The following is a 15,266-nucleotide window of genomic DNA, read 5'->3' as shown; positions in this document are numbered from 1 at the left end:
TTTCATTAGGCCCCCGGCTGCTATGACACCTTCATGGCTCCCCCGATCTCACCGCGCGGGGGGGGGGGGGGCGTGCAGGACCCCCGAACATCGTTCGAGGGATTTAAATGCCGCTGTCAGAATTGGCAGCGGCATTTAAATGGTTAATAGCCGCCGATAGCGGCTATTGCCCGCGGGTGCCAGCTGTTATAAACAGCTGACGCCCGCACTGTATGAAGAGAGGTTGCCACGCAACCTCTCTTCATACATACCCCGCCGCTGCATGACGTACCGGTACGTCATGGAGCGGGAAGGGGTTAAACCATCACTAGTAGGTCACTACCTTCTTGCTTGCTAATGTATAGTGTTTGAACTGATTATTAACATATGATAGCATATGTATACCATATACGGTGTTCAAAATTATAGCACTAATTCAACATTTATGCATGTAGCAGGTGGGAGTGCTCTCAGTGCCTCAGATAAATCAGAGTGCATAAGGGATAGTCCCTTAATTGTGAGCTTCTTTAAGCTGGAACCCTAGAAGGAGACCTCTGGGGAGCCCTCTGCTGTTTACGGTACTAATATCAAAGCGATTTCAATGTCAATGGTCTTGTGTCAAATCAGTATGGCACTTATTAATATTGAACACTCTAATATTTTTAGCAATGGTCTGTTTGTGTACAAGTAAAGATATAGAAGAGAGAGAAACATAGCACTAGAAATAAAGGGGTTAGGGGGGGAGAGAAAGTAAGGAATAGAGGGATGGGGTATGAGGGGAAGAGGGAAACACCCGCTCCCAGGTTGGTATCCACATTTCCTCGCCTATTCCAAGAATTCCAGGAACTCTGTTGACTCTTGGAAGAGGGACCAGGTTATCCACTTTCTCAGAGAGTCCCCGCATTCTGGGTGGTCTTCTGCCATTAGTTACCCCATATGTCTCAGGTGGCCCAATTCTTGAACAAATTCTACTATCAAGGGGGGCCGAGTGCTCCTCTAGTGTCTGGGAATTATGTCCCTTGGAGTTGTATTTTTTAACATGCCTTGTAATGTGTTGAAAAAAGTGAGGTTAAATGGAAGAAACACAGTTTTGCCATTTTGGGGGGGAGAGTTGTTTTTACGGCATTCATGGTGTGGTAAAAACAATATTATCTTTATTTTGTGAGTCAGAACAATTATGGCAATACAAAATGTATATAGTCTTTTTATGCTGTGCTACTTAAAAAAAAAAAGTATATTGTACTTTTGCAGGCATTGTACTAAGCCCTGTCACAGGCAGGGCTTAATAGGAAGATCTTCACTGCAGGCCTAGGGACCTTCATAAGGCCCTAGGCTGCCATGGTAACTGAAGGGCACTTCATGATCTTGTCACAGGGGTACCGTTCAGGAGACAGATGAAGCCCCCACCCTCTGTTAGGCATCTAAAGGGTTAATAAATGGGATCAGAGTTATCTCTGATCCTGGCGGTTGCAGACAGGTGTCAAAGTAAGCTGACACCAGCTGCATATGGAGCAGGCTAGGCTCCCATGCCCAGTCCATACATTGACAACCGATATGAACGGTACATGTATGATGCCTGCTGGGAAAAGAGGAAGGGGGTTTGCCCACTAAAGTGTTGATGATCTATTCTCAGGGTAGCTCATCAGTAGTTGATTGGTGGGCGTCCACTGCTCGGGACTCAGGCTGATCATACTGTCCTAGTGGCTGACAGTGTATACAGAGCAGGAAGCATAGAAATCCAAACACACTGCAGCGGCCTGGGCAGGCAATGTAGGCACAGCTCCTGTTAAATTTAATGTGAGCCTTGTCTACATTACCAGCCTGATGACAGAACTGATGACAGGACTGATGACCTATCAATAGTTTAGTGGTGGACAACACTTTCCAGACCATATCCTTCAGAGCAAGAGGTGCTCTTTGTAACTGCTTCCCACTTTCCAAGAGATGAGTTTATTAACTCAGAATTCTCTAATAGATCACATAAAAATGAGCTAACTGGATAACCACTGTAATCCTGGCTTTAAACTACATTTAAATGCGGTGACCCGGCCGCAGACCTAGGAGGGGTTAAGCAACAAAGGAGATTGAGATGGTAGTCACGGTGGTTCTGCTGCTCCTCCTGGCAAGGTGGTAAACATGGTCTGGATATGATGCTACACAGTGGCAACGTTTGGCAGTTCTCACTGCGTGCTGCCTGTGAGGTCGGGCAAGGTGGTGATACCCCAGTGGGGCGCTACAAGTGGAGTCGGGTAGGGAAAGATATTTTGTCATTAAGCCGGTTCGTGTATAGGTAGGGACCTGTTCAGAACAAAGTAATAATCAAAAAAAGTGGAGAACTCAACAAAAATGGGGGAACCTTTGTCCTGCCTGGAGTGTTCAGCGTAGTACCTCAGTGCAGATGTTGATGATGGAATAGATGGTGGGAAGTGACTCCTGGAGTCGGGTTGTACAGTGGACCAAAACTGTTTTATTCTTCAAGAGCAGTTGAGAGACAAATTTGACTTGTTGCATGCAGTACACATTTGACAGACTTTAGTTACGGTTACAGACACAGGCATTAATTACTTCTCCAGATCCTCAGGGACTTTATACAGGGAAATACATTTATCCTCTGTGTGATGCATTTTAGCTCTATTCCCTGGCTGGGCCTGACTCTGACCAACTTGCTTTTCTTTCTGCTTGGTGCCTGCAAATGGCTGACGTAGATCTCCTTCTACTCTCCTCTTCTTTCTCTCCTGTTGGTAAAACATTGTTGCCCTTGAGTACTCACAGTTTAATGTTCTACTTCCCACCGCCTTGACTTTCTCCTTGTTCCTTCCAGGCCTCGCTCAAGCTTCAGCTTAGCTCTGCACTTGGAAGACTCTCTTAATTCTGCCCACTATCTACCTTTTATACTGCCAAGCTAGCTCAACCTGTGATGGGGAACTAAACTACCAATCACAGGCTCTCTACGCTTGCTAAGCCTAGCTAAACACTCCCCCGACTGTTGCTAGGCGACCTGAAAACACTAGGGGCTGGAGAATATTGCCAGAACACACATTACAGTGCAGAAATATGAACAATAGCATCATAACTTTTCCCACTCATTATACATTACATTTACACCTGATGTAAGGATATAGTAAGCACAGAAGATGCTGGAGTACCCAACTCTGGGGTACAACATAAACATTAAGGCTGGGTTCACACGGGGTAGAATTGCCGCAGAATTTCCTTGCAGACTTTTTGCATGGAAATTCCTCCAGCAATTTTTATCCCAGGATTAAGCAGCAAAGTGGACAAGATTTGCAAAAATCTTGTCTACACGCTGTGAAGAAGCTGTTGCTGCCAAGCTGCGCAGAAACAGACATGCCGCACGGAAATCAAATCCGTGGCATGTCAATTTTATGATCGTCTCTACGGGAAGAGATGTCCGCAGCGGAATGCAGGCGCCGTACAGCGTGAGTTTTGAAGCTGCATTTCTGCAGCGGAAATCTCGCTGTATTTCCGTATGGTCCTGCTGCGGTCATTCCATGAGATTTCCGCTGGATTTATGCCGCATGTGAACCCAGACAAACATGTGCATCATGTAGAACAGACTGCATGATGGGCAGACACACTTTAAGCAGTGCAATGCTTTATGTTTATTATGTAATGGATATACAGTACTACTAATACAAAATTATATAATAAAAAAGTAGTATAATATGGACCACACCAGTGGGGTGATGCCTGCAAAGAAAGCAAACAGTACAGCCCTCCATTGGGCAAGTGTCCAGTGCTGCTGTAAAATAAGTTTATACTAGGTGGGCTCCCTCATAGTGCATAATGAAATGAAAAGGGGCTTGTCAACCCCCCCCCCCCCCCTTCCCCCAACTTCTCTCCCAGAGCTCTGGCTGCCTTCTGGCCTCTTTACCCCTACATTACTCCTACCACCTTCTGTGGCCCACTCCCCTAATCGTATAGTCAGAAATTGCAGTTATGTCATGGCTTATTGGTGCAATCCCACAGAACAGACTCCCTACCTTCACAGAGCTCCAGCCATCTGTGGCTGTCTAGTATCTTCTGCTCTCATACCCCCACAGACTCCAAAGCACTTAAGTTTTCTTTGTCTCCTACTGTGCCCCTTCCTAAAAACCTATTTTTCGAGGCTGACCCAATTCTTACTTTTGCTAGGGGGCCCAAACATTGCCTGGGACACACTTAAAGATTAGAGATGAGCGAGCACCAAAATGCTCGGGTGCTCGTTACTCGGGACGAAAATTTCGCAATGCTCGAGGGTTCGTTTCGAGTAACGAACCCCATTGAAGTCAATGGGCGACTCGAGCATTTTTGTATTTCGCCGATGCTCGCTAAGGTTTCCATTTGTGAAAATCTGGGCAATTCAAGAAAATGATGGGAACGACACAGCAACGGATAGGGCAGGCGAGGGGCTACATGTTGGGCTGCATCTCAAGGTCCCACTATTAAGCCACAATAGCGGCAAGAGTGGCCCCCCCTCCCAACAATTTTTACTTCTGAAAAGCCCTCATTAGCAATGCATACCTTAGCTAAGCACCACACTACCTCCAACAAAGCACAATCACTGCCTGCCTGACACTCCGCTGCCACTTCTCCTGGGTTACATGCTGCCCCCCCCCCCCCCCCCGCACGACCCAGGGTCCACAGCGCACACCAAATTGTCCCTGCGCAGCCTTCAGCTGCCCTCATGCCACACCACCCTCATGTCTATTTATAAGTGTGTCTGCCATGAGGAGGAACCGCAGGCACACACTGCAGAGGCTTGGCACGGCTAGGCAGCGACCCTCTTTAAAAGGGGCGGGGCGATAGCCCACAATGCTGTACAGAAGCAATGAGAAATATAATCCTGTGCCACCGCCATCAGGAGCTGCACACGTGGGCATAGCAATGGGGAACCTATGTGCCACACACTATTTATTCTGTCAAGGTGTCTGCATGCCCCAGTCAGACCGCGGTTTTTTATAAATAGTCACAGGCAGGTACAACTCCGCAATGGGAATTCCGTTTGCACCCACAGCATGGGTGGCTCCCTGGAACCCACCGGCTGTACATAAATGTATCCCATTGCAGTGCCCTGGACAGCAGAGCTAACGTCAGATTAAATGCAGGTGGGCTTCGGCCCACACTGCATGCCCCAACCTGACTGGGGTTTTTAATTCATAGACACAGGCAGGTACAACTCCCTATTGTGAAGTCCGTGTGGACCCACAGCATGGGTGGCTCCCTGGAACCCACCGGCAATACATAAATATATCCCATTGCAGTGCCCTGGACAGCAAAGCTAACGTCAGGTTTAATGCAGGTGGGCTTCGGCCCACACTGCATGCCCCAGTCAGACTGGGGTTCTTTAGAAGTGGACACATGCAGTTACACCTCCGTGTGGACCGACAGCATGGGTGGGTCCCAGGAAGCCACCGGCGGTACATAAATATATCCCATTGCAGTGCCCTGGACAGCAAAGTTAACATCAGGTTTAATGCAGGTGGGCAAAAAATTAATTGGATTACACTGTAGGCGAGGGCCCCAAAAAATTGGTGTACCAACAGTACTAATGTACCTCAGAAAAATTGCCCATGCCCAACCAAGAGGGCAGGTGAAACCCATTAATCACTTTGGTTTATGTGGCTTAATTTGTAACTAGGCCTGGAGGCAGCCCAGTTAAAATAAAAATTGGTTCAGGTGCAAGTTTCAACGCTTTAATGAGCATTGAAACGTATAAAAATTGTTTACAAAAATTATATGACTGAGCCTTGTGGGCCTAAGAAAAATTGCCCGTTCAGCGTGATTACGTGAGGTTTCAGGAGGAGGAGCAGGAGGAGGAGGATGAATATAATACACAGATTGATGAAGCTAAAAGGTCCCCGTTTTTTATGGTGATAGAGAACGATTCTTCCATCCGCGGGTGCAGCCTACGTATTGTTTAGGTACCGCTGCTGTCCGCTGGTGGAGAAGAGAAGTCTGGGGAAATCCAGGCTTTGTTCATCTTTATGAGTGTTAGCCTGTCGGCACTGTCGGTAGACAGGCGGGTACGCTTATCCGTGATGATTCCCCCAGCCGCACTAAACACCCTCTCTGACAAGACGCTAGCCGCAGGACAAGCAAGCACCTCCAGGGCATACAGCACGAGTTCAGGCCACGTGTCCAGCTTCGACACCCAGTAGTTGTAGGGGGCAGAGGCGTCACGGAGGACGGTCGTGCGATCGGCTACGTACTCCCTCACCATCCTTTTACACTGCTCCCGCCGACTCAGCCTTGACTGAGGAGCGGTGACACAGTCTTGCTGGGGAGCCAGAAAGCTGTCAAAGGCCTTAGAGAGTGTTCCCCTGCCTGTGCTGTACATGCTGCCTTATCTCCGCACCTCCCCTGCTACCTGGCCCTCGGAACTGCACCTTCTGCCACTAGCGCTGTCGGATGGGAATTTTACCATCAGTTTGTCTGCCAGGGTCCTGTGGTATAGCATCACTCTCGAACCCCTTTCCTCTTCGGGTATGAGAGTGGAAAGGTTCTCCTTATACCATGGGTCGAGCAGTGTGTACACCCAGTAATCCGTAGTGACCAGAATGCGTGTAACGCGAGGGTCACGAGAAAGGCATCCTAACATGAAGTCAGCCATGTGTGCCAGGGTACCTGTACGCAACACATGGCTGTCCTCACTAGGAAGATCACTTTCAGGATTCTCCTCCTCCTCCTCCTCCTCCTCAGGCCATACACGCTGAAAGGATGACAGGCAAGCAGCATGGGTACCCTCAGCAGTGGGCCAAGCTGTCTCTGCAGAGCCGCCACCAGGTTACGGCCGTTGTCACACACGACCATGCGCGGTTGGAGGCTCAGCGGCGCAAGCCAGCGGTCGGTCTGCTCTGTCAGACCCTGCAGCAGTTCGTGGGCCGTGTGCCTCTTCTCTCCTAAGCTGAGTAGTTTCAGCACGGCCTGCTGACGCTTGCCCACCGCTGTGCTGCCACGCCGCGCGACACCGACTGCTGGCGACGTGCTGCTGCTGACACATTTTGATTGCGAGACAGAGGTTGTGTAGGAGGAGGAGGGTGGTTTAGTGGAGGAAGCATACACCGCCGCAGATACCACCACCGAGCTGGGGCCCGCAATTCTGGGGGTGGGTAGGACGTGAGTGGTCCCAGGCTCTGACTCTGTCCCAGCCTCCACTAAATTCACCCAATGTGCCGTCAGGGAGATATAGTGGCCCTGCCCGCCTGTGCTTGTCCAAGTGTCCGTTGTTAAGTGGACCTTGGCAGTAACCACGTTGGTGAGGGCGCGTACAATGTTGCGGGAGACGTGGTCATGCAGGGCTGGGACGGCACATCGGGAAAAGTAGTGGCGACTGGGAACCGAGTAGCGCGGGGCTGCCACCGCCATCATGCTTTTGAAAGCCTCCGTTTCCACAAGCGTATATAGCAGCATCTCCAGGCTGATCAATTTGGCTATGTGCACGTTTAACGCTTGAGCGTGCGGGTGCGTGGCGGCGTACTTGCGCTTGCGCTCAAACACTTGCGCTAGCGACGGCTGGACGGTGCGCTGACAGACATTGGTGGATGGGGCCGAGGACAGCGGAGGTGAGGGTGTGGGTGCAGGCCAGGAGACGGTAGTGCCTGTGTCCTGAGAGGGGTGTTGGATCTCAGTGGCAGGTTGGGGCACAGGGAGAGAGGCAGTGGTGCAAATCGGAGGCGCTGAACGGCCTTCGTCCCACCTTGTGGGGTGCTTGGCCATCATATGTCTGCGCATGCTGGTGGTGGTGAGGCTGGTGGTGGTGGCTCCACGGCTGATCTTGGCGCGACAAAGGTTGCACACCACTGTTCGTCGGTCGTCTGCACTCTCAGTGAAAAACTGCCAGACCTTTGAGCACCTCGGCCTCTGCAGGGTGGCATGGCGCGAGGGGGCGCTTTGGGAAACAGTTGGTGGATTATTCGGTCTGGCCCTGCCTTTACCCCTGGCCACCGCACTGCCTCTTCCAACCTGCCCTGCTGCTGCACTTGCCTCCCCCTCTGAAGACTTGTCCTCAGTGGGCTTAGCAAACCAGGTGGGGTCAGTCACCTCATCGTCCAGCTGCTCTTCCTCCGAATCCTCTGTGCACTCCTCCCTCGGACTTACTGCAATTACTACTACCTGAGTGATAGACAACTGTGTCTCATCGTCGTCATCCTCCTCACCCACTGAAAGCTCTTGAGACAGTTGCCGGAAGTCCCCAGCCTCATTCCCCGGACCCCGGGAACTTTCCAAAGGTTGGGCATCGGTCACGACAAACTCCTCCGGTGGGATAGGAACCATTGCTGCCCATTCTGGGCAGGGGCCCGAGAACAGTTCCTGGGAGCCTGCCTGCTCCTCAGAATGTGTCATTGTAATGGAGTGAGGAGGCTGGGAGGAAGGAGGAGCAGCAGCCAGAGGATTCAGAGTTGCAGCAGTGGATGGCGCAGAACTCTGCGTGGTCGATAGATTGCTGGATGCACTTTCTGCCATCCACGACAGGACCTGCTCACACTGCTCATTTTCTAATAAAGGTCTACCGCGTGGACCCATTAATTGTGACATTAATCTTGGGGCGCCAGAAACGTGCCTCTCTCCTAATCCCGCAGCAGTCGGCTGCGATACACCTCGCCCGCGTCCACATCCTCTAGGCCTACCCCTACCCCTCAGCATGGTGTATTACCAGTAGTTCAGAAACAGAACGCTGTAATTAAATGTGCCGCTTATTGGCCTGTGGTTGGAGGCTGACTTCGCTTACGGAACGCACAGCAGAGCCAGGAAAGAATTTTGCGCAAGCCTGTAGTGAGACGTATGTGCGTATGACTGAGCTAGTGGAATTCACAGCGCAGAAGCAGTCAAGTGTCCAAAGGCCACTAGTAGGCCTTAAGTGTTTTGCTTCTATTTTTTTAAAGGATGAGCTGAGACAGCAGACAGATACTGTAGGCAGCGCATATATGTATACTGTTTCCCTCTGGACGGGATGACGGCGGTGATGTAACAGGCAACGCAGAGCCAGGAAAGAATTTTGCACAAGCCTGCTGTAACACTTAGCTGCGTATTAATTAGGACTACTACCCCCAGCAGAGACGCAGTACACTGAGGACGGTCACAGGCAGCCCAAATATATATTTTTTTCCCAAATTTTTTTTAAAAAGCCCACTGCCTATATAGACAGTATATCTCTTTCACTTTTCCCACTGTCCCTGCCTCACCACTACTGGCCCTATACTATGTAAAATTACTGCAGACTGTTTCCCTCTGGACGGGATGACGGCGGTGATGTAACGGGCAACGCAGAGCCAGGAAACACTTTTGCGCAAGCCTGCTGTAACACTTAGCTGCGTATTAATTAGGACTACTACCCCCAGCAGAGACGCAGTACACTGAGGACGGTCACAGGCAGCCCAAATAGATTTTTTTCCCCAAATTTTTTGGAAAAAGCCCACTGCGTATATAGCCTGAATATCTCTTTCCCTGCCTCACCACTACTGGCCCTATACTATGTAAAATTACTGCAGACTGAGGACGCAATGCTCTGCACGGCCGATATACAAAAAAAAAAAAAAAAGTGCAACACTGCTAAAAGCAGCCTCAACAGTACTGCACACGGTCAGATGTGGCCCTAAGAAGGACCGTTGGGGTTCTTGAAGCCTAAAATAACTCCTAACACTCTCCCGATGGCAGCTCCAGCATCAGCAGCACTTTCCTTGATCTATGTCAGAATGCATCTGTGGCGAGCCGCGGGAGGGGCCGATTTAAATACTCGGGTGACACCTGATCTCGCCAGCCACTCACTGCAGGGGGGTGGTATAGGGCTTGAACGTCGCAGAGGGAAGTTGTAATGCCTTCCCTGTCTTTCTATTGGCCAGAAAAGCGCGCTAACGTCTCAGAGATGAAAGTGAAAGTAACTCGAACATCGCGTGGTGCTCGCCTCTAGTAACGATCATCTCGAACACCCTAATACTCGAACGAGTATCAAGCTCGGACGAGTACGTTCGCTCATGTCTATTAAAGATTCAATTACATGTTCCTAATGCTGTAGAGACCCACAAAACAATATTTTCCCAAATAGGGCATGTATGGTCCGACCAGTGATTTTACAATAGGAGTTAATGAGCAATGTATTCCTACAGTAAGGTATGCATATATCCAGCGTGTACATGAAGATATCTGTTGTAAGCAGAGCCTTACACTATCAAGTCAGCAGAAAAGGCTCTGATGCTGTCGAGACTGGAGGCCCATATTTACTTAATGCCTTCTATGCTTTATTCATTAATAAATAACTGTGTTGGTAGAAAACCTATGTCTACCAGAAGAGTAAAACACTTCCTCACCTTATGAAAGATTGATTAAAAATTTGAATAGAAAAATCTAAATATTTCATAAGAGGACAGTATTATGTGTTACTCAAGGATTTTGTGTATCTTCTTACATGGGATGCATATTCCATATACAGCAGGGGCAGTACTTTCCTTTCACATCTAATATCATGCCTGTGACATCTGTAGATTGAGTGGATGCAACAACAGGCGGATTATAAATAGGATGCTGAGCTGAATTAGGTCAGACACTAATGACTCCCAAAGATCTGTCAGTGTGGAATGGTGGCATTGATTAAAAGGTTCATGGGTGGATGCTTCACTTTCTATATAGCTTGGAAAATTTCTGCAAAGCAATTAAAATAATGCTAGATGTTAGAAAGGATATTAAAGGGGTTGTCCCGAGAAAGCAAGTGGGGTTCAGCACTTCTGTATGGCCATATTAATGCACGTTGTAATATACATCGTGCATTAAATATGAGCCATACAGAAGTTATTCACTTACCTGCTCCGTTGCTGGCGTCCCCGTCTCCATGGTGCCGTCTAATTTCAGCGTCTAATCTCCCGATTAGACGCGCTTGCGCAGAAGGGTCTTCTCCCTTCTCTTGGGTCTCGGCACGAGCGGCGTTCTGGCTCCGCCCCCTTCTACGTGTCATCGCGTAGCTCCGCCCCGTCACATGTGCCGATTCCAGCCAATCAGGAGGCTGGAATCGGCAATGGACCGCACAGAGCCCACGGTGCACCATGGGAGAAGACCCGCGGTGCATCGTGGGTGAAGATCCCGGCGGCCATCTTGGTAAGGTAAGTAAGAAGTCTCCGCAGAGCGGGGATTCGGGTAAGTACTAAACTTTTTTTTTTTTTTTTTTAACCCATCCCTTGTGTTTGTCTCGCGCTGAACGGGGGGCCTATTGGAAAAAAAAAAAGCCGTTTCGGCGCGGGACACCCCTTTAAACTTAAATATCTGTCAGATTTCACAGCCAGAGTCGTAACTTGAAACTCCTACGCCTTTGAAAAAGGATACCCCCACTTGTCATGTGATATATATATATTACTACTGCCTTATTATGTGGCAGGGGGGCCCTTGGGTACCAGGGTTCTGGTTTGACTGCTACCTGAGCACCCCTTATATCTACAACTCCTGAAGGCCAATTAGATACCTGGCCCAACCAATAGTTTAAAGCGATTGTTGTTTGATTACGTAGTTTAAATGTAACTGGTCATCTACTACCTAGTTTTCCATGTTACCAATGAGAGTGAAGGTCCAAACCATATTACTGACATTTATCACTAGGTTAAAAGTCATCGATGTCTCTGTTCTAATTAAGTTACTTACAATCTACAGTTATTATACTTCCAAACTTTTGAACAATGTAAGGAGGGACAATCCATGTGAAGTACTGAGCACAGCAAGTTTTCCCACATTAGCCCACGCCATTTTACATGCTAAGCCATGCCCTTTTTGTCCTCTTACAATAATAATGCCCCTCAGTGACCTCCTCAAAGTAGTAATATATCTCTAAATAATAGTCATACTAATTCTACACAATGATAACTATTACAGTGCAATTATCTCCAGTAATTGGGAATACCAGAATCAAGCTTACTGCATAGATAGGATACCAGATCCAAGCTTATTGCATAAATATGGCACCCGAACCAAGCTTACTGATATGGTATAGGAATTGAGCTTATGTTGTCTCTGTCAAAGAAATAATATTTCCACTATTAATGTAAAAAATAAACACGGATGCATCAAAAACAGAATATATCTGATATACAATTCAAATTTTTTGTAGTATACCTGGATATTTTTGAAAATGTGGTGTGAATTTCACCTAAGTTAGGACCCGTTCACATCTGTAATTTGGGCTTCATTTTCCTGCTGTGCTATGGCTGCAGGAAATTGGCACCCGTAGCCAAATTGAATCATCATTGACAGAAATAAATGGAACTCATTGACTTTAATTGGGTTCGGTTTATGGCTAGGTTTCTTGCATTTTGCAAGATGATAGTTGGGAGGTTTGGGCAATGTATATGTTGTACTAATGTCTGCGCTGCAGAAGGGGTTGGTCGATGAAGTCAGAGGCTCACTTAGTCCAGATAACATTTCAAGTTGCTCTTTATTTTCCTTACTTCCAGTAATAACAAGGTGACCCAAAGAAAATAACGGTCACTAGTGGCATATGAGCTTAGTATAAAACAGGACACAAAATAAGCTGTTCTCCCAGGAAGTCGTCAGCTATACATTAGGTTCTTCTCACCCAAAACTAACTTGCAGTAAATGTTGATCAAGAGCCCACAATAGTTGGCCTCACTTCCAGGCTCTGTCCTTCACGGCTTGGCCTTGCAGTCTTTTATGTTCCAATAATGAGTTCAGTGTTTTCAGCTGAATTCACTGGGACCCACAAGAAAGTACTGGACTGATCCCTACCTCACCCAGGCTAAGTGTCTGGGTGAGATATACACTCATCCAGCACCCTCCCATTTACCTGTCCGCAATGTCTATATTGTATAAAATATACAATAAAAGGTCAGTGGTCAGGTTTTGCTATTAGTACAGTCCTAGACACAATAGTCTGAGAAAAACTCTTGACAAATGCATCCTGAGGCTCAAGTGGTCGACAAAAGAAGGAACTCTAATACTGTGGATTTCTTTTCAAGCCCAGAGGTTTTTGTTCACATATACTTTCTCACAGAAACCATATTTATGAGTCTTCTGTGTCAAAAAATTAAGAGTTCCAAACCATTACAGTGATTTAGGATATGTAGCCGACTTTGTTTACTTTATCCAGCAACAGCGCTTATTGGCCCTCTTGATCTCTGGGAGATATTGTTATCTTCCCACAAAAAGGAACGCCCTGACCACTGAATGTCATCTCTAATCTGCAACTGTCCTATTTACCCTGGGTGACTATGGCCGGCCTCAGATGACCAGATTTGAATTGCGGAATCCGAGATTGTCACTCATGCGGACGATCCACGGTATCCAGCACACATTAAAAATGAAACATTTGCATATCAGTTCAGATGAGAGGATAGCGATTTCTGGAACAGAAGTAAAATCGCAACATGTTCTATTTTTGTGTGGACTCCGTACTGACGGCTTCTGCATCCCCTGCTCAGAGAGCAAGGTGAACGCTCAACGTTTGAGCGATCACCTTGCACTGTAAATGGACACAGCGATTATCGCTCAAAAGATATTCTTTTCCGCTTATTTCATTTGCGCAAAAGAATACACTGCATTTTCTATTTTTGGGCATATTGCGCACAAAAATAGCACATATTAAACTAATTAAACTTAATTGTCCAAGGAAATCAATGGGAGCATGCATGCATTTTTTTTTTGCACACGCAAGTATGCAGGGCATGAGTACACAAAAAATATACTTAAAAACGCATACATGTGTGAAAAACGCAATGTCATGGTGCAAGTATGTTAACGCCTGGATGAAGCCTGCCTAAAGCTCCCCTCCACACCTTCTTTTCTAAAATAGATCTACTTGGACCAGATATCAAATTCTCCATCCTCATCAAATTATTGACTTTAGTCATCTAATCTACTGCACGAGGAATACTACTAGACTTCCATTGCTGGCGAATAATCGTACATTTTTTTCCTGTGCATGACATGCTAGTGGCTTTTTTTTTTTGGAATTACCTTGTCACTCTTCAGAAGACAAGCTCCCTTTCCCAGTGTCAGGACTAGAAACCTGGGACCTCTTGCGCTCCAGTCAGCCTTCTCTCTTCCCTGAGCCAACCAGGATTTAGACAGTTCCTTGCTAAAACCCAGCCTTGTCCAATCTTTCCTTGCTCCTGTTAAGGCCACTTCCTGTCTCACTGTCCTGGCTCCACCCTGCTACTAATTGGGACTTCCTATTAAAGCCTGACCATGCCTTAGATCCAACGCGTCATTATTGTGCTCCACCACCTAAATCAAGCTCCTCTTCCTCCTGCTAATTTGCAATTGTACCAATACCTCCTGCTACTACGCTTCTGTCTCATCCAATTGTACCGCATACCGTGACTTCCCGATAACGACTCCCGGCTATCTTGACTGCTCTCCAGTGACCAGCAAGTATTCTACACCTGTGGCTTCAATCCAGTGCTGGTAAGACATAACATCAGATTCTAATGAAATATAGCATTGTACAACCTATTGATTCATGCAGAATGTAATAAATTTGAGAAATTAATTTTGAGGACCAGGAAGATTGAATGAGGCACTCAAATAAGGTACAATCTTTGTATAGGGCTACTGGAGAGCACATAGTTTTTAAATAGGAGTGCAGTTGTATGTATTCCAACCAGAAAACATATCTGTTCAAGCAGGCCTCCATCATAGTCATGAAGGGAGAGAACCAGAGGGAGAGGAAGAAGCATCGGCGCTTGCAGTGACTTCTCAAGACTGACCTGTTTATATATAAACTTTGTATGGATGATTTTGAAAGGCAGTTCTAGAATATTAAACTTTTTGAGTTCTAGATCTTTAAGCCAATATCCTAGTGTTGGTATAAGTATAGGGAGAGCACATTTTTAATTTCATAACCCTTGTGCTTATTGTTCTGAACAAAAAAAGATTATTATTTTTCATGATACAGTGCACAACACGAGTTCAGTGTAAGACATGACAATTGCTATTAACTTCAGTGGGTGGTAGGACCCGATAGTGGCACTTAATACATCTCTCCCACTGAGTACAAGAATTCCTCTATCTCAGCTCTAGTAGCTTTTTAATTATAAATGAAAACTTCTGGAAATGTCATTCAGCTTCCTGTAAAGCTTTTAAGATAATCCATAGAGGTGAAATCACATTTCAGTAGATGATCAGGCATTGTGAATAGCTGTATTAAGTTGAGTATTACACAGCCAGCATCTTAAACTGTTAGCATAAAGTTAATGTACACAACGAAAAGTTAAGGTATAAGTTTTTCCAGCCTACCTAAATGTATTACAGCACTAGTACAGCATAAGTTTATATAGTCTTCATTGATTAAA

The sequence above is a fragment of the Eleutherodactylus coqui genome, chromosome 1, assembly GCF_035609145.1.
Source record: "Eleutherodactylus coqui strain aEleCoq1 chromosome 1, aEleCoq1.hap1, whole genome shotgun sequence".
NCBI classification, from domain to species: Eukaryota; Metazoa; Chordata; class Amphibia; order Anura; family Eleutherodactylidae; genus Eleutherodactylus; species Eleutherodactylus coqui.
This window is presented reverse-complemented; position numbering follows the sequence as displayed.